The 22,421-nt window shown below is 38.1% G+C and overlaps 1 non-coding gene across 1 annotated transcript; it reads left to right on the top strand.

Annotated features, from left to right (window-relative positions):
• Window positions 1-7,911: 7,911 nt before the first annotated feature.
• On the top strand, window positions 7,912-8,019 carry LOC112740083 (small nucleolar RNA R71). The gene has a single exon (XR_003171017.1). It is a non-coding gene; the product is annotated as a small nucleolar RNA R71 (small nucleolar RNA).
• Window positions 8,020-22,421: the final 14,402 nt, after the last annotated feature.

Here is a 22,421-nt window from a genome sequence, read left to right as displayed (position 1 = left end):
TTTAATATGAATTCCAGGAATCTTGTATTCTTAGTCTAAAGCTCCAATCTGAGGGTTAGGCATGGCTTAATAGCCAGCCAAGCTTTAGTATGTAACTCAGACAAGCCACAGCTGACATACCCATTGGAAGCCCCTATCCAAAAGAATTAGACATGGCTTTACATGCAGTCAGGCTTCAACATGCTTCATGAAACTCTAGAATTCATTCTTAAAAATTCTGAAGAAAATTATATTTTTGAAAACATTTATTTTTTTTTTTGAAAACAGATGAGAAATTTTTGAAAGGTTTTTGAAAAAATTTTTGAAAATAAAACAAAAAGAAAATTACCTAATCTGAGCAACAAGATGAACCGTCAGTTGTTCAAACTCGAACAATCCCCGGCAACGGCGCCAAAAACTTGGTGCACGAAATTGTGATCTCAGGCAACGGCGCCAGAAACTCTGTACGCACGTCTTAATAAATCATTTTTCATTCACAACATCGATACAACTAACCAGCAAGTGCACTGGGTCGTCCAAGTAATAAACCTTACGTGAATAAGGGTCGATCCCACGGAGATTGTCGGCTTGAAGCAAGCTATGGTTACCTTGTAAATCTCAGTCAGGCTGATATCAAATAGTTATGGATTTTTCGAATATTAATAATAAATAGAAAATAACGATAGAAATACTTATGTAATTCGTTGGTTAGAATTTCAGATAAGCGTATAGAGATGCATTCGTTCCTCTGAACCTCTGCTTTCCTGCTGTCTTTATCCAATCAATCTTACTCCTTTCCATGGCTGGCTTTATGTAAGGACATCACCATTGTTAATGGCTACTTTTTATCCTCTCTGGAAAATGGTCCGATGCGCTGTCACTGCATGGCTAATCGTCTGGAGGCATCACCCTTGTCAATGGCTGCATCCTATCCTCTTGTGAAAAAGGTCCAAATGCTCTGTCACAGCACTGCTAATCATCTGAGGTTCTCGATCATACTGGAATAGGATTCACCCTCCTTTTGCGTCTGTCACTACGCCCAGCACTCGCGAGTTTGAAGTTCGTCATAGTCATTCAATCCCAGAGTCCTACTCGAAATACCACAGACAAGGTTTAGACTTTCCGGACTCTCATGAATGCCGCCATCAATCTAGCTTATACCACGAAGATTCTGAATAAGAGATCCAAGAGATACTCATTCAATCTAAGGTGGAACGGAAGTGGTTGTCAGGCACACGTTCGTGGGGGAATGATGATGATTCTCACGTTCATCACATTCAGGTTGAAGTGCGAATGAATATGTTAGAAGCGGAATAAGTTGAATTGAATAGAAAAATAGTAGTACTTTGCATTAATCTTTGAGGAACAGCAGAGCTCCACACCATAATCTATGGAGTGTAGAAACTCTACCGTTGAAAATACATAAGTGAAAGGTTCAGGCATGGCCATGAGGCCAGCCCCCAAAACATGATCAAAGATGATCCGAAGATCATAAGATGCCTAATACAGTAGTAAAAAGTCCTATTTATACTAAACTAGTTACTAGGGTTTACAGAAGTAAGTAATTAATGCATAAATCCACTTCCGAGGCCCACTTGGTGTGTGCTTGGGCTGAGCTTGAATGTTACACGTGTAGAGGTCAATCTTGGAGTTGAACGCCAGTTTGTAACGTATTTCTGGCGTTCAACTCTGGCTTGTGACGTGTTTCTGGCATTTAACTCCAGACAGCAACGTAGAACTGGCATTCAATGCCCTTTTACGTCATCTAAACTCGGCCAAAGTATCGACTAATATATATTGCTGGAAAGACTTGGATGTCTACTTTCCAACGCAATTGGAAGCGCGCCATTTTGAGTTCTGTAGCTCTAGAAAATCCACTTTGAGTACAGGGAGGTCAGAATCCAACAGCATCAGCAGTCCTTCTTCAACCTCTGAATCTGATTTTTGCTCAAGTCCCTCAATTTCAGCCAGAAAATACCTGAAATCACAGAAAAACACACAAACTCATAGTAAAGTCCAGAAATGTGAATTTAACATAAAACTAAATGAAAACATCCCTAAAAGTAACTAGTTTCTACTAAAAACATACTAAAAATAATGCCAAAAAGCGTATAAATTATCCGCTCATCACCCTCTATGAATCTTGGGAAAAATACAAGCAATTGATCAGAAGGTGTCCTTTTGACATACTTTCAGAATGGAGCATCCTATGCATATTCTATGATGGTCTATTTGGATTATCCAAGATGTCATTGGACAACTTTGCTGGTGGATCTCTTCATCTGAAGAAGACGCCTGCAGAAGCCCAGGAACTCATTGAAATGGTTGCAAATAACCAGTTCATGTATATGGTGTGCAAAATCGTGATCATTCCTTCCTTGGTAACGGCGCTAAAAACTTAATACGCACGTTCATGTTCTTAATTCTGTTTCACAACTTCGTACAACTAACCAGCAAGTGCACTGGGTCGTCCAAGTAATAAACCTTATGTGAGTAAGGGTCGATCCCACGGAGATTGTTGATATGAAGCAAGCTATGGTCATCTTGTAAATCTTAGTCAGGCAAATATTAGATGGTTATGGAGTTTTTGAATAGTAAAAATAATTAAACAGAAAATAAAGATAGAGATACTTATGTAATTCATTGGTGAGAATTTCAGATAAGCGTATAGAGATGCTTTCGTTCCTCTAAACCTCTGCTTTCCTACTGTCTTCATCCAATCAATCCTACTCCTTTCCATGGCAAGCTCTATGTAGGGCATCACCGTTGTCAATGGCTACATCCCATCCTCTTAGTGAAAAAGGTCCAAATGCTCTGTCACGGCACGGCTAATCATCTGTCGGTTCTCGATCATACTGGAATAGGATCCATTGACCCTTTTGCGTCTGTCACTACGCCCAGCACTCGCGAGTTTGAAGCTCGTCACAGCCATCCCTTCCCAGATCCTACTCGGAATACCACAGACAAGGTTTAGACTTTCCGGATCTCAGGAATGGCCATACATGGGTTCTAACTTATACCACGAAGACTCTAATATCTCGGACTTGGTCCCCTGTATTAGATATCCAAGAGATATCCATTCAATCTAAGGTAGAACGGAAGTGGTTGTCAGGCACGCGCTCATAAGTTGAGAATGATGATGACTGTCACGATCATCACATCCATCATATTGAAGTGCAAATGAATATCTTAGAAGCGGAATAAGTTGAATTGAATAGAAAAACAGTAGTACTTTGCATTAATCTTTGAGGAACAGCAGAGCTCCACACCTTAATCTAAGGTGTGTAGAAACTCTACCGTGGAAAATACATAACTGATGAAGGTTCAGGCTTGGCCAAGAGGCCAGCCCCCAAATGTGATCTAAAGATGAAACTAAAGATCATCTAAAGATGTAAATACAATAGTAAAAATTCCTATTTATACTAAACTAGTTACTAAGGTTTACAGAGATAAGTAAATGATGCAGAAATCCACTTCTGGGGCCCACCTGGTGTGTGCTTGGGCTGAGCATTGAGCTTTACACGTGTAGAGGTCTTTCTTGGGGTTGAACGCAAGTTTGTAACCTGTTTCTGGTGTTTAACTCCACTTTGCAACCTGTTTCTGGCGTTTGACTCCAGAATGTAGCATGAAACTGGCGTGCAGTTTATGTCATCTATCCTTAATAAAGGTATAGACTATTATATATTTCTGGAAAGCCCTGGATGTCTACTTTCCAACGCAATTGAGAGTGCACCATTTGGAGTTCGGTAGCTCTAGAAAATCCACTTTGAGTGCAGGGAGGTCAGAATCCAACAGCATCTGCAGTCCTTCTTTAACCTCTGAATCTGATTTTTGCTCAAGTCCCTCAATTTCAGCCAGAAAATACCTGAAATCACAAGAAAACACACAAACTCATAGTAAAGTCCAGAAATGTGAATTTTAATTAAAAACTAATAAAAATATACTAAAAACTAACTAAATTATACTGAAAACTATGTAAAAACAATGCCAAAAAGCGTATAAATTATTCGCTCATCACAACACCAAACTTAAATTGTTGCTTGTCCCCAAGCAACTGAAAATCAAATAGGATAAAAAGAAGAGAATATACTATAAATTCCAAAATATCAATGAAACTTAGCTCCAATCAGATGAGCGGGACTTGTAGCTTTTTGCCTCTTAAATAGTTTTGGCATCTCACTTTATCCATTGAGATTCAGAATGATTGGCATCTATAGAAACTTAGAATTCAGATAGTGATATTGTTTCTCCTAGTTCAGTATGTTGATTCTTGAACACAATTACTTAATGAGTCTTGGCCGTGGCCCTAAGCACTTTGTTTTCCAGTATTACCACCGAATACATAAATGCCACAGACACATAACTGGGTGAACCTTTTCAGATTGTGACTCAGCTTTGCTAAAGTCCCCAATTAGATGTGTCCAGGGTTCTTAAGCACACTTTGTTTTTGCTTTGGACCATGACTTTAACCGCTTAGTCTCAAGTTTTCACTTGACACCTTCACGCCACAAGCACATGGTTAGGGACAGCTTGGTTTAGTCGCTTAGGCTAGGATTTTATTCCTTTAGGCCCTCCTATCCACTGATGCTCAAAGCCTTGGATCCTTTTTATTACCCTTGCCTTTTGGTTTTAAGGGATATTGGCTTTTTGCTCTTGCCTTTTAGTTTAAAGAGCTTTTGGCTTTTTCTGCTTGCTTTTTCTTTTTCTATTTTTTTTTGCCATTTTTTTCTTTTTTTGTCTGCAAGCTTTTGTATTCACTGCTTTTTCTTGCTTCAAGAATCACTTTTATAATTTTTCAGATTATCAAATAACATTTCTCCTTTTCATCATTCTTTCAAGAGCCAACATATTTAACATTCATAAACATCAACTTCAAAAGACATATGCACTGTTCAAGCATACATTCAAAAAACAAAAAGTATTGTCACCACATCAAAATAATTAAACTAGTTTCAAGGATGAATTCGAAACCATGTACTTCTTGTTCTTTTGTAATTAAAACATTTTTCATTCAAGAGAGGTGATGGATTCATATTCACTACTTTAAGGCATAGACACTTGAATACTAATGATCATGTAATAAGACACAAATATAGATAAACATTTAACATAAAAATGAAAAACAAAAAATTTAAGAACAAGGAATGAGTCCACCTTAGTGATGGTGGCGTTTTCTTCTTGAGGAACCAATGATGTCCTTGAGCTATTCTATGTCTCTTCCTTGTCTTTGTTGCTCCTCCCTCATTGCTCTTTGATCTTCTCTAATTTCATGGAGGATGATGGAGTGCTCTTGATGTTCCACCTTTGGTTGTCCCATGTTGGAACTTAATTCTCCTAGGGAGGTGTTGATTTGTTCCCAAAAATTCTGTGGAGGGAAGTGCATCCCTTGAGGCATTAGTAGTTATGAAAAAAAAAAACAAAAAAAACAATGCTTTTTCCACACCAAACTTAAAATTTTTGCTCGTCCTCGAGCAAAAGAATAAAGAAGTGAATAGAAGAAGAAAATGGAGGAGATGGAGGTGTGTGAATGGTTCGGTCAAGGGGGTTTTAGGTGGTTATGATGTGTGAAAAGGAAGGAGTGATGGTTTGAATTTAAGTGGGTGGGTGTAGGTGGGTTGTATAATGGTTTTGGAGGAGTAATGGAGGTGATTGGTGGAGGTTAATTGAGGAAGAATGTTATGAAAAGGTGTGAAGATGAGAGAAGAAGTGGAAGGGATCCTGTGGGGTCCACAGATCCAGTGGGGTCAAGGACTTAGCATCCCTGCTCCAATTAGACGTGTAAAACGCCCTATATATGCAATCCTGGCGTTTAACGCCAGACTGCAGCATGTTTCTGGCGTTAAACGCCACTTCCTTGCTTGTTTTGGGCGTTCAACACCAGTTTATAGCATGTTTCTGGCATTGAACGCCAGTATGGTGCATGTTTCTGGCATTAAATGACAGTCTGATACTTGTTTCTGGCGTTTAACGCCAGCTTTCCTCTGGGTGCAATCCTGGCATTTAAACGCCAGACTGCTGCTTATTTATGGCGTTTAACGCCAGTTTCATGCTCTGTTCTGGCGTTAAACACCAGCCAGATGCTCCTTACTGGCGTTTAAACACCAGTAAGTCCTTCCTCCAGGGTGTGCTATTTTTAATGCTGTTTTTCATTCTGTTTTTGATTTTTTTGTAGTTTTTGTGACTCCACATGATCATCAACCTAATAAAACACGAAATAATAAAATACATATAATTAAATAACATTGGGTTGCCTCCCACAAGCGCTTCTTTAATGTCAATAGCTTGGCAGTGGGCTCTCACGGAGCCACACAGGTGATCAGGTCAATTTTGTAGACTCCCAACACCAAACTTAGAGTTTGATTGTGGGGGCTTTGGTTGACTCTGTACTGAGAGAAGCTTTTCATGCTTCCTCTCCATTGTTACAGAAGGATAGCCTTGGGCCTTAAACACAAGGTAGTCCCCATTCAATTGAAGGACTAACTCTCCTCTATTAACATCTATCACAGCTCCTGCTGTGGCTAGGAAGGGTCTTCCAAGGATGATGCATTCATCCTCCTCCTTCCTAGTGTCTAAGATTATGAAATCAGCAGGGATATAAAGGCCTTCAACCTTTACTAACACGTCCTCTACTAATCTATAAGCTTGTCTTACTGACTTGTCTGCCAATTGTAATGAGAATATGGCAGGCTGTACTTCAATGATCCCCAGCTTCTCTATTACAGAGAGTGGCATAAGATTTATACCTGACCCTAGGTCACACAGAGCTTTCTCAAAGGTCATGGTGCCTATGGTACAGGGTATTAAGAATTTGCCAGGATCTTGTTTTTTTTGAGGTAAAGTTTGCTGAACCCCTGTATTCAGTTCACTAATGAGCAAGGGAGGTTCACCTTCCCAAGTCTCATTACCAAACAGCTTGGCATTCAGCTTCATTATGGCTCCAAGATATTGAGCAACTTGCTCTTCGGTTACATCTTCATCCTCTTCAGAGGAAAAATAGTCTTCGGAGCTCATGAACGGCAGAAGGAGGTTTAGTGGAATCTCTATGGTCTCTATATGAGCCTTAGATTCCTTTCGGTCCTTAATAGGGAACTCCTTCTTGCTTGAGAGACGTCCCATGATGTCATCCTCATTGGGATTCACGTCCTTTCCTTCCTCTCTAGGTTCGGCCATGTTGATTATGTTAATGGCCTTGCACTCTCTTTTTGGATTCTCTTTAGTATTGCTTGGGAGAGTACTAGGAGGGGTTTCAGTGATTTTCTTACTCAGTTGGCCCACTTGTGCCTCCAAATTTCTTATGGAGGACCTTGTTTCACTCATGAAACTTAGAGTGGCCTTAGACAGATCAGAGACTAAGTTTGCTAAATTAGAGGTATTTTGTTCAGAGTTCTCTGTCTGTTGCTGAGAAGATGATGGAAAAGGCTTGCTATTGCTGAGCCTGTTTCTTCCACCATTATTAAAGCCTTGTTGAGGCTTTTGTTGATCCTTCCATGAGAGATTTGGGTGATTTCTCCATGAGGGATTATAGGTGTTTCCATAGGGTTCACCCATGTAATTCACCTCTGCTATTGCAGGGTTCTCAGGATCATAAGCTTCTTCCTCAGAATATGCCTCTTGAGTACTGTTGGATACAGCTTGTATTCCATTCAGACTCTGGGAAATCATGTTGACTTGCTGAGTCAACATTTTGTTCTGAGCCAATATGGCATTCAGAGTATCAATTTCAAGAATTCCCTTCTTCTGAGGCGTTCCATTATTCACGGAATTTCTCTCAGAAGTATACATGAATTGATTATTTGCAACCATGTCAATAAGTTCTTGAGCTTCTGCAGGCGTTTTCTTTAGGTGAATGGATCCACCTGCAGAATGGTCTAGTGACATCTTGGAGAACTCAGACAGACCATAATAGAATATATCCAGAATGGTCCATTCTGAAAGCATGTCAGGAGGACACCTTTTGGTCATCTTCTTGTATCTTTCCCAAGCTTCATAGAGGGATTCACCATCTTTTTGCTTGAAGGTCTGAACATCCACTCTAAGCTTGCTCAGCTTTTGAGGAGGAAAGAACTTAGCCAAGAAGGCCGTGACCAGCTTATCCCAAGAGTTCAGGCTATCTTTAGGTTGTGAGTCCAACCATGTTCTAGCTCTGTCTCTTACAGCAAAAGGGAAAAGCATGAGCCTGTAGACTTCAGGATCTACTCCATTAGTCTTAACAGTCTCACAGATCTGCAAGAACTCAGTTAAAAACTGATAGGGATCTTCTGATGGAAGTCCATGGAATTTGCAGTTCTGTTGCATTAGAGCAACTAATTGAGGTTTCAGCTCAAAATTATTTGCTCCAATGGTAGGGATTGAGATGCTTCTTCCATCAAACTTGGAAGTAGGTGTAGTATAATCACCAAACATCCTCCTTGCATTATTGTTGTTAGGTGCGTCTGCCATCTCCTTTTCTTGTTCAAAAATTTCAGTAAGGTTATCTCTAGATTGTTGTAATTTAGCTTCTCTTAGTTTTCTCTTCAGAGTCCTTTCAGGTTCTGGATCAGCTTCAACAAGAATGCCCTTTTCCTTGTTCCTGCTCATATGAAAGAGAAGAGAACAAGAAAAGAAGAGGAATCCTCTATGTTACAGAAAAGGGGTTCCTTATTGTTAGTAGAAGAAGAAAGGGAATTAGAGTGAAGAAGAATGGATAATCCAAACACAAGTGTGAGGATAGAAGTGTTAATGGATGAATAGATAAATAGAAGGAGATTAGAGATGAGAGAAGAATTCAAAAATTTAACAAAATAAAATAAAAATATTTTAAATTTAAATTTAAAATTCAAAAATTAAAATTAAAATTAAATTAAATTAAAATTAAAACAATTAGTTAATTAAAACGAAATTTTGAAAAAGAGGGAAGGGATTTTTGAAAATTAAAGGTGGAGAGTTAGTTGGGCAGTTTTGAAGAAGATATGATTGAAACAAAAAGATATGATTGAGTAAAAGAGATTTGGAATTTGTTTTTGAAAAAGATATGATTGAAATTGAAAAAGATATGATTGAAACAAAAAGATAAGATTGATTGAAAAAGATTTAAAAATCAATTTTAAAAAGATTAGAGGTTAGGGGAGAAGTTAGAAAGAATTTTGAAATTGATTTTGAAAAAGATATGATAAGGAATTGAAAAGATTTAATTTTGAAAACTAAAGTTGATTACTTGACTAACAAGAAACAAAAAGATATGATTTTAAAATTTAAAGATTGAACCTTTCTTAATAGGCAAGTAACAACTTAATATTTTTGAATCAATCATATTAAATGTTGGTATTAATTTCGAAAATATGAAATGAAAATAAGAAAAAGATTTTTGAAAATCAATTTGAAATTTTCGAAAATTATGAAAGAAAAATGAAAAGGATTTGATTTTTGAAAAAGATTTTGAAAAAGATAAGATTTTCAAATTGAAAATTTGAGTTGACTCATAAGAAACAATTTGATTTTTAAAATTTTTTGAAAATGTCAATCCAAATTTTCGAAAATTTATGAGAGAAAAGGGAAAGATATTTTTTTGATTTTTGAATTTTAATAAAGAAAGAGAAAAACAACCCAAAGACTCAATGCATGAAAATTTTGGATCAAAACATGTGATGCATGCAAGAACACTATGAATGTCAAGATGAACACCAAGAACACTTTGAATGTCAAGATGAACACCAAGAACTTATTTTTAAAAAATTTTCAAGAAAAAAAAATATGCAAGACACCAAACTTAAAAATTTGCAAACTTTAGACACTAACAAATTGAAAATGCATATGAAAAACAAGTAAAGACACAAAACAAGAAAATAAGGGGATCAAACAAGAAGACTGGCCAAGAACAACTTGAAGATCATGAAGAATGCAATGCATGAAATTTTTGAAAATAATTTTTAGAAAATTAAAAAGATGCAATTGACACCAAACTTAAAACTTCACTCTAGACTCAAACAAGAAACACAAAAAATATTTTTGATTTTATGATTTTATAAATTTTTTTGATTTTTCGAAAATAAATTTGGGAAAAATGAAAAAAGAAGATATATATATATTTGTATTTTTCGAAAATAAGAAATAAAAAGCTTAAAATTAAAATAAAATTACCTAATCTGAGCAACAAGATGAACTGTCAATTGTCCAAACTCGAACAATCCCCGGCAACGGCGCAAAAAACTTGGTGTGCGAAATCGTGATCATTCCTACCTTGGTAACGGCGCTAAGAACTCAATACGCACGTTCATGTTCTTAATTCTGTTTCACAACTTCGTACAACTAACCAGCAAGTGCACTGGGTCGTCCAAGTAATAAACCTTACATGAGTAAGGGTCGATCCCATGGAGATTGTCGGTATGAAGCAAGCTATGGTCATCTTGTAAATCTCAGTCAGGTGGATATTAGATGGTTATGGAGTTTTCGAATAATAATAATAATTAAACAGAAAATAAAGATAGAGATACTTATGTAATTCATTGGTGAGAATTTCAGATAAGCGTATAGAGATGCTTTCGTTCCTCTGAACCTCTGCTTTCCTACTGTCTTCATCCAATCAATCCTACTCCTTTGCATGGCAAGCTCTATGTAGGGCATCACCGTTGTCAATGGCTACATCCCATCCTCTCAGTGAAAAAGTTCCAAATGCTCTGTCACGGCACGGCTAATCATCTGTCGGTTCTCGATCATACTGGAATAGGATCCATTGATCCTTTTGCGTCTGTCACTATGCCCAGCACTCGCGAGTTTGAAGCTCGTCACAGCCATCCCTTCCCAAATCATACTTGGAATACCACAGACAAGGTTTAGACTTTTCGGATCTCAGGAATGGCCATCCATGGGTTCAAACTTATACCACAAAGACTCTAATATCTCGGACTCGGTCCCCTGTATTAGATATCTAAGTGATATCCATTCAATCTAAGGTAGAACGGAAGTGGTTGTCAGGCACGCGCTCATAAGTTGAGAATGATGATGACTGTCACGATCATCACATCCATCATATTGAAGTGCAAATGAATATCTTAGAAGCGGAATAAGTTGAATTGAATAAAAAAATAGTAGTACTTTACATTAATCTTTGAGGAACAGCAGAGCTCCACACCTTAATCTATGGTGTGTAGAAACTCTACCATGGAAAATACATAAGTGATGAAGGTTCAGGCATGGCCGAGAGGCCAGCACCGAAACGTGATCTAAAGATGAAACTAAGGATCATCCAAAGATGTAAATACAATAGTAAAAAGTCCTATTCATACTAAAATAGTTACCTAGGGTTTACAGAGATAAGTAAATGATGCAGAAATCCACTTCTGGGGCCCACTTGGTGTGTGCTTGGGCTGAGCATTGAGCTTTACATGTGTAGAGGTCTTTCTTGGGGTTGAACGCCAGTTTGTAACCTGTTTTTGACATTTAACTCCACTTTGCAACCTGTTTCTGGCGTTTGACTCCAGAATGCAGCATGGAACTGGTGTGCAACGCCAGTTTACGTCCTATATCCTTAATCAAAGTATAGACTATTATATCATGCTGGAAAGCCCTGGATGTCTAATTTCCAACGCAATTGAGAGCGCGCCATTTGGAGTTCTGTAGCTCCAGAAAATTGACTTTGAGTGCAGGGAGGTCAGAATCCATCAGCATCTGCAGTCCTTCTTTAACCTCTGAATCTGATTTTTGCTCAAGTACCTCAATTTCAGCCAGAAAATACCTGAAATCATAAGAAAACACACAAACTCATAATAAAGTCCAGAAATGTGAATTTTAATTAAAAACTAATAAAAATATACTAAAAACTAACTAAATTATACTGAAAACTATGTAAAAACAATGCCAAAAAGCGTGTAAATTATTCGCTAATCAGTACACTTCTGAAAGAAATCCTGTGAATAATAGGACAACTCAGAAGAGGAGAGTTCTTGAGATTGATACTCTGAATGCCATATTAGCTCAGAACAAAATATTGACTCAGCAAGTCAATATGATTTCTCAGAGTCTGACTGGAATGCAAGCTACATCTGGCAGTACTAAAGAAGCTTCCTCTGAAGAAGAAGCCTATGACCCTGAGAATCCTGGAATGGAAGAAGTGAATTACATAGGATAATCCTATGGAAACACTTACAATCCTTCATGGCGGAATCATCCTAATCTCTCATGGAAGGATCAACAGAAGCCTCAATAAGGTTTTAATAATAATAATGGTGGGAGAAATAGGTTTGGCAATAGCAAGCCTTTTCCATCATCTTCTGAGCAACAGACAGAGAATTCTAAGCAGAGCTTCTCTGACTTAGCAACCATAGTATCTGATCTATCTAAGACCACTCTCAGTTTTATGACTGAAACAAGGTCCTCTATAAGAAATTTGGAGGCACAAGTGGGTCAGCTGAGTAAAAGAGTTACTGAACTCCCTCCTAGTACTCTCCCAAGTAATACAGAAGAGAATCCAAAGAGAGAGTGCAATGCCATCAACACGTCCAACATGGCCGAACCTGTAGAGGAGGGAAAGGTAGTGATTTCCAGTGAGGAAGACCTCATTGGACGTCCACTAGCCACTAAGGAGTTCTGATGAGCGGATAATTTATACGTTTTTTGGCATTGTTTTTAGTATGTTTTTAGTATGATTTAATTAGTTTTCATTATGTTTTTATTAGTTTTTATGCTAAATTCACATTTCTGGACTTTACTAGGAGTTTGTGTGTTTTTTGTGATTTCAGTTATTTTTTGGCTGAAAATGAGGGACTTGAGCAAAAATCAGATTCAGAGGTTGAAGAAGGACTGCAGATGCTGTTGGATTCTGACCTCCCTGCACTCAAAGTGAATTTTCTGGAGCTACAGAACTCCAAATGGCGCGCTCCCAATTGCGTTGGAAAGTAGACATCCAGAGCTTTCCAGAAATATATAATACTCTATACTTTGCTCGAGTTTAGATTACGCAAACTGGCGTTGAACGCTAGTTCTATGTTGCAGTCTGGTGTTCAGCGCCAGAAACAAGTTGCAAAGTGGAGTTCAACGCCAGAAACACGTTACAAACTGGCGTTCAACTCCAAAAATGACCTCTCCACGTGAAAGCTTCATGCTCAGCCCAAGCACACACCAAGTAGGCCCCGGAAGTGGATTTCTACACCATTTACTCAATTCTATAAACCCTAGTAACTAGTTTAGTGTAAATAGGACTTTTTACTATTGTATTAGACATCTTGGGACGTTTAGTTTTTAGATCATGGGGTCTGGCCTCTCGGCCATTCCTGGACCTTATCACTTATGTATTTTCAAACGGTAGAGTTTCTACAAACCATAGATTAAGGTGTAGAGCTCTGCTGTTCCTCAAGGATTAATGCAAAGTACTACTGTTTTTCTATTCAATTCAACTTATTTCACTTCTAAGATATTCATTCGCACTTCAATATGATGGATGTGATGATCGTGACAGTCATCATCATTCTCAACTTATGAACGCGTGACTGACAACCACTTCCGTTCTACCTTAGACTGAATGGATATCTCTTGGATATCTAATACAGGGGACCGAGTCCGAGTTATTAGTGTCTTCGTGGTATAAGTTAGAACCCATGGATGGCCATTCCTGAGATCCAGAAAGTCTAAACCTTGTCTGTGGTATTCCGAGTAGGATCCGGGAAGGGATGGCTGTGACGAACTTCAAACTCGCGAGTGCTGGGCGTAGTGACAGACGCAAAAAGATAGTAAATCCTATTCCAGTATGATCGAGAACCGACAGATGATTAGCCATACAGTGACAGCACATTGGACCATTTTCACAGGAGGATGGGATGTAGCCATTGACAACAGTGATGCTCTACATAAAGCTTGCCATAGAAAGGAGTAGGATTGATTGGATGAAGACAGCAGGAAAGCAGAGATCAGAGGAATGAAAGCATCTCTATACGCTTATCTGAAATTCTCACCAATGAATTACATAAGTACCACTATCCTATTTTATATTTTATTTATTTTCATCCACTATAATTTCTTAATACAATTTAATCCACCTGACTGAGATTTACAAGGTGACCATAGCTTGCTTCAAGCCGACAATCTCCGTGGGATCGACCCTTACTCACGTAAGGTTTATTACTTGGACGACCCAGTGCACTTGCTGGTTAGTTTGTACGAAGTTGTGAAACAGATATATGATCATGAACGTGCGTATTGAGTTTTTAGCGCCGTTACCAAGGAATGGAATGATCACGATTTCGCACACCAAGTTTTTGGCGCCGTTGCCGGGGACTGTTCGAGTTTGAACAACTAACGGTTCATCTTGTTGCTCAGATTAGGTAACTTTCTTTTCGTTTTCTTTTCAAAAAAAAATATTTCTTCTTTTTCGTTTTTCCCAAAATAATTTTCGAAAAAACCAAAAAATTTACAAAATCATAAAATCAAAAAAGTATTTTTTGTGTTTCTTGTTTGAATCTAGAGTCAAGTTTTAAGTTTGGTGTCAATTGCATCTTTTTAATTTTCTAAAAATTAATTTCGAAAATTTCATGCATTGCATCCTTCATGATCTTCAAGTTGTTCTTGGCCTGTCTTCTTGTTTGATCTTCATATTTTCTTGTTTTGTGTCTTTTCTTGTTTTTCATATGGATTCTTGAATTCTTAGTGTCTAAAAATAAAAAATTTTTAAGTTTGGTGTCTTGCATGTTTTCTTTTCTTGAAAATTTTTCAAAAATAAGTTCTTGGTGTTCATCTTGACATTCATAGTGTTCTTGCATGCATTGTGTGTTTTGATTCATAATTTTTATGTTATGAGTCTTTTTCATGTTTTTCTTTTTCTTCATTAAAAATTCAAAAATCAAAAAAATTTCTTTCCTTGTTTCTCTCTTTAAATTTCGAAAATTTGGATTGACTTTTTCAAAAATTTTCAAAATTAGTTGTTTCTTATGAGTCAAATCAAATTCTAAATTTAAAAATCTTATCTTTTTCAAAACTTTTTCAAAAAATCAAATCTTTTTCAAATTTTCTTAATAATTTCGAAATTTTTAAAATTAATTTTCAAAAATCTTTTTCTTAATTTTAGTTCATGATTTTCGAATTAGTTACTAACATTTAATGTGATTGATTCAAAAATATTAAGTTGTTACTTGCCTAGTAAGAAAGGTTCAATCTTTAAATTTTAAAATCATATCTTTTTGTTTCTTGTTAGTTAAGTAATCAACTTTAACTTTAAAAATCAAATCTTTTTAAATTTCTTTTTCAAATCTTTTTCAAATTCAATTTCAAAATCTTTTCTAACTTCTTTCCTAACCTCTTATCTTTTTAAAATAAATTTTAAATCTTTTTCAATTAATCTTATCTTTTTGTTTCAATCATATCTTATTAAATTTAAATCATATCTTTTTCAAAAACAAATTTTAAATCTTTTCTAATCAATCAATCCTATCTTTTTGTTTCAATCATATCTTTTTCAAAACTACCTAACTAGTCCTCTCTCTCTCTTATTTTCGAAAATTCCCTCTTTCCTTTTTCAAAATTCCTTTTTAATTAACTAATTGTTTTAATTTTAATTTAATTTCAACTTTAATTTTCGAAATCTAACTTTCAATTTTAATTTTTATTTTAATTAAAATTCGTTATTCTCTCTTTCATCTCCTTCTATTTATTTATTCATCTACTAACACTTCTCTCCCATCCAAAAATTCGAACACCACCTCCCTCTCTGTGTTCGAGTTTTTTCTCTTCTCTTCTTTACATTACATTCTTTTCTTCTTCTACTCACACAAAGGAACCTCTCTCTACTGAGGCAAAGAGGATCCCTATTATTTTCTGTTCCCTTCTTTGTCATATGAGCAGGAGCAAGGACAAGAACATTCTTGTTGAAGTAGATCCTGAACCTGAAAGGACTCTAAAAAGGAAACTAAGAGAAGCTAAAATACAACAATCCAGAGACAACCTTACAGGAATTTTCGAACAGGAAGAGGAGATGGCAGCCGAAAATAATAATAATGCAAGGAGGATACTTGGTGACTTTACTGCACCTAATTCCAATTTACATGGAAGAAGCATCTCCATCCCTGCCATTGGAGCAAACAACTTTGAGCTGAAACCTCAATTAGTTTCTCTGATGCAGCAGAACTGCAAGTTTCATGGACTTCCATCTGAAAATCCTTTTCAGTTCTTAACTGAATTCTTGCAGATCAGTGATACTGTTAAGACCAATGGGGTTGATCCCGAGGTCTACAGGCTTATGCTTTTCCCGTTTGCTGTAAGAGACAGAGCTAGAGTGTGGTTGGACTCTCAACCCAAAGATAGCCTGAACTCTTGGGATAAGCTGGTCACGACTTTCTTAGCCAAGTTCTTTCCTCCTCAAAAGCTTAGTAAGCTTAGAGTGGATGTTCAAATCTTCAGACAGAAAAAAAGGTGAATCCCTCTATGAAGCTTGGGAGAGATATAAGCAACTGACCAAAAAGTATCCTTCTGACATGCTTTCAGAATGGACCATTCTGGATATATTCTATGATGGTCTATCTGAACTATCAAAGATGTCATTGGACCATTCTGCAGGTGGATCTATTCACCTAAAAAAAATGCCTGCAGAAGCTCAAGAACTCATTGACATGGTTGCTAATAACCAGTTCATGTATACTTCTGAGAGGAGTCCTATAAGTAATGGGACGCCTCAGAAGAAGGGAGTTCTTGAAATTGATACTCTGAATGCCATATTGGCTCAGAACAAAATATTGACTCAGCAAGTCAATATGATTTCTCAGAGTCTGAATGGAATGCAAGCTGCATCCAACAGTACTCAAGGGGCATCTTCTGAAGAAGAAGCTTATGATCCTGAGAACCCTGCAATAGCAGAGGTGAATTACATGGGGGAACCCTATGGAAACACCTATAATCCCTCATGGAGAAATCACCCAAATCTCTCATGGAAGGATCAACAAAAGCCTCAACAAGGCTTTAATAATGGTGGAAGAAACAGGTTTAGCAATAGCAAGCCTTTTCCATCATCCACTCAGCAAAAGACAGAGAGTTTTGAGCAGAATCCATCTAGCTTGGCAAATATAGTCTCTGATCTATCTAAGGCCACTGTGAGTTTCATGAATGAAACAAGGTCCTCCATTAGAAATTTGGAAGCACAAGTGGGCTAGCTGAGTAAAAGAATCACTGAAACCCCTCCTAGTACTCTCCCAAGCAATACAGAAGAAAATCCAAAAGGAGAGTGCAAGGGCATTGAATTGATCATCATGGCCGAACCTACAAGGGAGGGAGAGGACGTGAACCCCTGTGAGGAAGACCTCCTGGGACGTCCAGAGATCAATAAGGAGTTTTCCTCTGAGGAACCAAAGGAATCTGAGGCTCATCTAGAGACCATAGAGATTCCATTGAACCTCCTTATGCCATTCATGAGCTCTGATGAGTATTCTTCTTCTGAAGAGAATGAAGATGTTACTGAAGAGCAAGTTGCCAAGTACCTTGGTGCTATCATGAAGGTGAATGCCAAATTATTTGGTAATGAGACTTGGGAAGATGAACCTCTCTTGCTCACCAATGAACTGAGTGATCTGGATCAACTGAGATTGCCTCAGAAGAAACAGGATCCTAGAAAGTTCTTAATACCTTGTACCATAGGCACCATGACCTTTGAGAAGGCTCTATGTGACCTTGGGTCAGGGATAAACCTCATGCCCCTTTCTGTAATGGAGAAATTGGGAATCTTTGAGGTGCTAGTTGCCAGAATCTCTCTAGAGATGGCAGACAACTCAAGAAAACAGGCTTATGGACTAGTAGAGGACGTGTTAGTAAAGGTTGAAAGCCTTTACATCCCTGTTGATTTTATAATCCTACAGACTGAGAAGGATAAGGATAATCCATCATCCTTGGAAGACCCTTCCTAGCCACAGCAAGAGCTGTGATTGATGTGGACAGAGGAGAGTTAGTCCTTCAACTGAATGAGGACTACCTTGTGTTTAAAACTCAAGGTTCTCCTTCTGTAACCATGGAGAGGAAGCATGAAAAGCTTCTCTCACTACAGAGTCAAACAAAGCCCCCACAATCAAACTCTAAGTTTGGTGTTGGGAGGCCTTAGCCAAACTCTAAGTTTGGTGTTAGGAATCTATAAAATTGACCTGATCACCTCTGTTGCTCAGTGAGAGCCCACTGTCAAGCTATTGACATTAAAGAAGCGCTTGTTGGGAGACAACCCAATGTTATTTAATATATTTTATTTTCTTTTCTCTTTGTTATTTCATGATTTACTAGGTTGATGATCATGTGGAGTCACAAAAACTACAAAAAAATTTAAAAACAAAATGAAAAATAGCATTGAAAACAGAACACCCTGGAGGAAGGGCTTGCTGGCGTTAGTTTAAGGAGCATCTGGCTAGCGTTTAACGCCAGAACAGAGCATGAAACTGGCGTTAAATGCCAGAAATAAGCAGCATTCTGGCGTTTAAATGCCAGGAATGCACCCCAAAGGAAAACTGGCGTTCAACGCCAGAAACATGCTGCAGACTGGCGTTGAACGCCCAAAACAAGCATGGAAGTGGCGTTTAACGCCAGAAACATGCTGCAATCTGGCGTTAAACGCTAGGATTGCCTACGGAGGGCGTTTACACGCCTAATTGGAGCAGGGATAATTAAAGTCCTTGGCCCCACTGATCTGTGGACCCCACAGGATCCCTACCTACTTCTTCTCTCCTCTTCACACCTTTACATAACTCTCTTCCCTAAATACCCCTCACAATCAACTCAGTCACTCTTTCCCATCACCTCTTCACCACTGACATCCATCCTCTCTTCCCCAAAAACCACACCTACCTTTAAATTCAAAATAATTTCCCTCCCAAACCCAACCCTAAATGGCCGAACCCTAACCCCTCCCCACTCCTATATAAACCCCTCATTCCTTCTTTATTTTCACACAACACAACCCTCTCTTCTTCCCCTTGGCTGAATCCATATTCTCCCTCCATCTCCTCCATTTTTCTTCTTCTTCTACTTCTTTCTCTTTTATTTTGCTCGAGGACGAGCAACCATTTTAAGTTTGGTGTAGTAAAAGCATTTCTTTTTGTTTTTTCATAACCATTTATGGCACCTAAGGCCAGAAAAACCTCTAGAAAGAGGAAAGGGAAGGCAATCACTTCCACCTCTGAGTCATGGGAGATGGAGAGATTCATCTCTAAGGTTCATCAAGACCACTTCTATGAAGTTGTGGCCAAGAAGAAAGTGATCCCTGAGGTTCCTTTTAAAATCAAAAAGAATGAGTATCCGGAGATCTGACTTGAAATCCAAAGAAGAGGTTGGTAAGTTCTAACCAACCCCATTCAACAAGTCGGGATCTTAATGGTTCAAGAGTTATATGCAAACGCATGGGTCACTAGGAACCATGATCAAAGTGTGAACCCGAATCCAAAAAATGTAAGGTTGGCGTTCAACTTGCCAATGATGGAAGAAAACGCACGCCCCTACACTAGAAGAGTCAACTTTGATCAAAGGTTGGACCAAGTCCTCATGGACATATGTGTGGAAGGAGCTCAATGGAAAATTGACCCAAAGGGCAAGCCGGTTTAACTAAGAAGGCTTGACCTCAAACTAGTGGCTAGAAGATGGTTGGAGTTCATTCAACGCTCAATCATTCCTACTAGCAACCAGTCTGAAGTTACTATAGACCGGGCCATCATGATCCATAGTCATGATTGGGGAGGAAGTGGAAGTTCATGAGATTATACCTCAAGAACTCTACAAGGTGGCTGACAAGTCCTCCACTTTGGCAAGGTTAGCCTTTCTTCACCTCATTTTCCACCTCTACAATTCGGCTGGAATTGACATAGAGGGAGACATCCTCATTGAAGAGGATAAGCCCATCACTAAGAAAAAGATAGAGCAAACAAGAGAGCATGGACCTCAACATGAGCATGAGGAAATTTCTCACTATGAAATCCCTGAGATGCCTCAGGGGATGCACTTTCCTCCACAAAACTATTGGGAACAAATCAACACTTCCCTAGGTGAATTAAGTTCCAACATGGGACAATTAAGGGTGGAACATCAAGAGCACTGCATCATCCTCCATGAAATTAGAGAAGATCAAAGAGCTATGAGGGAGGAGCAAGAAAGACAAGGAAGAGACATAGAGGAGCTCAAAAGCACCATTGGTTCTTCAAGAAGAGGAAGATGCCACCCTCACTAAGGTGGACTCATTCCTTAATCTCCTTGTTTATTTATTTTCCTGTTTTTCGTCTTTTATGTTAAATGTTTGTTTATGTTTGTGTCTTATTACATGATCATTAGTGTCTAAGTATCTATGCCCTAAAGTAGTGAATATGAATCCATCACCTCTCTTAAATGAAAAATGTTTTAAAAACAAAAGAACAAGACGTACATAGTTTTGAATTCATCCTTCAAACTAGTTTAATTATTTTGATGTGGTGACAATACTTTTTGTTTTCTGAATGAATGCTTGAACAGTGCATATGTCTTTTGAATTTGATGTTTAAGAATGTTAAATATGTTGGCTCTTGAAAGAATGATGACAAGGAGACATGTTATTTGATAATCTGAAAAATCATAAAAATGATTCTTGAAGCAAGAAAAAGCAGTGAATACAAAAGCTTGCAGAAAAAAAAATATAGCGAAAAAAAAAGAGAAAAACAAAAAGCAAGCAGAAAAAGCCAAAAGCTCTTTAAACCAAAAGGCAAGAGCAAAAAGCCAATAGCCCTTAAAACCAAAAGGCAAGGGTAATGGTACGCGGAATCGTGATTACACTTTAATTATGTAAAATTCATTGCTCTTTCTTTCCCTGGGAATGGCGCCAAAAACATGATGCCAAGACCATGGTTCACAACTCCGTGTAACTGACCAGCAAGTGCACTGGGTCGTCCAAGTAATACCTTACGTGAGTAAGGGTCGAATCCCACGGAGATTGTTGGTATGAAGCAAGCTATGGTCACCTTGCAAATCTCAGTTAGGCAGATATAAATTGATAATGGTGTTTTTGAATAATAATTAATAGAATAGGGATAGAAATACTTATGTAATTCATTGGTGAGAATTTCAGATAAGCGAATGGAGATGCTTTCGTTCCTCTGAACCTCTGCTTTCCTGCTATCTTCATCCAATCAGTCTTACTCCTTTCCATGGCTGGCTTTATGTGATACATCACCATTGTCAATGGCTACTTTCAGTCATCTCTCGGGAAAATGATCCAATGCCCTGTCACGGCACGGCTAATCGTCTGGAGGCATCACCCTTGTCAATGTCTTCATCTTATCCTCTCAGTGAAAATGGTCAACGCACCCTGTCACGGCACGGCTATTCATCTGTCGGTTCTCGATCATCCTAGAATAGGATTTACTATCCTTTTACGTCTGTCACTAACGCCCTGCAATCGCGAGTTTGGAGCTCGTCACAGTCATTCATTCATTGAATCCTACTCGGAATACCACAGACAAGGTTTAGACCTTCTGGATTCTCTTGAATGCCGCCATCATTCTAGCTTACGCCACGAAGATTCTGATTAAGAGATCTAAGAGACACTCATTAAATTCTAATGTAGAACGGAAGTGGTTGTCAGGCACGCGTTCATAGGGAATGATGATGATTGTCACGTTCATCACATTCAGATTGAAGTACGAATGAATATCTTAGAAGCGAAATAAGATGAATTGAATAGAAAACAGTAGTACTTTGCATTAATCTTTGAGGAACAGCAGAGCTCCACACCTTAATCTATGGAGTGTAGAAACTCTACCGTTGAAAATACATAAGTGAAAGGTCCAGGCATGGCCGAGATGGCCAGCCCCCTAAAACGTGATCAATAGTCTCCTAAGATGAACAATGGGTTAAAACTGAGACCAAAGATGTCTAATACAATAGTAAAAGGTCTTATTTATAATAAACTAGCTACTAGGGTTTACATGAGTAAGTAATTGATGCATAAATTCACTTCCGGGGCCCACTTGGTGTGTGCTTGGGCTGAACTTGAGTGTTGCACGTGTAGAAGTCCTTCTTGGAGTTGAACGCTAGCTTTTGTGCCAGTTTGGGCGTTCAACTCTAGTTTTGGCTCCTTTTCTGGCGCTGGACGCCAGATTTGGGCAGAAAGCTGGCGTTGAACGCCAGTTTACATCATCTATTCTTGGCCAAAGTATGGACTATTATATATTGCTGGAAATCCCTGGAAGTCTACTTTCCAACGCAATTGGAAGTGCGCCATTTCGAGTTCTGTAGCTCCAGAAAATCCACTTTGAGTGCAGGGAGGTCAGAATCCAACAACATCAGCAGTCCTTCTTCAACCTCTGAATCTGATTTTTGCTCAAGTCCCTCAATTTCAGCCAGAAAATACCTGAAATCACAGAAAAACACACAAACTCATAGTAAAGTCCAGAAATGTGAATTTAACATAAAAACTAATGAAAACATCCCTAAAAGTAACTAGATTCTACTAAAAACATACTAAAAACAATGTCAAAAAGCGTATAAATTATCCG

This window comes from Arachis hypogaea, chromosome 13, assembly GCF_003086295.3.
Source record: "Arachis hypogaea cultivar Tifrunner chromosome 13, arahy.Tifrunner.gnm2.J5K5, whole genome shotgun sequence".
Lineage (NCBI taxonomy): Eukaryota > Viridiplantae > Streptophyta > Magnoliopsida > Fabales > Fabaceae > Arachis > Arachis hypogaea.
The sequence above is the reverse complement of the archived record's forward strand: the minus strand, read 5'-3'. Positions and strand labels throughout refer to the sequence as shown.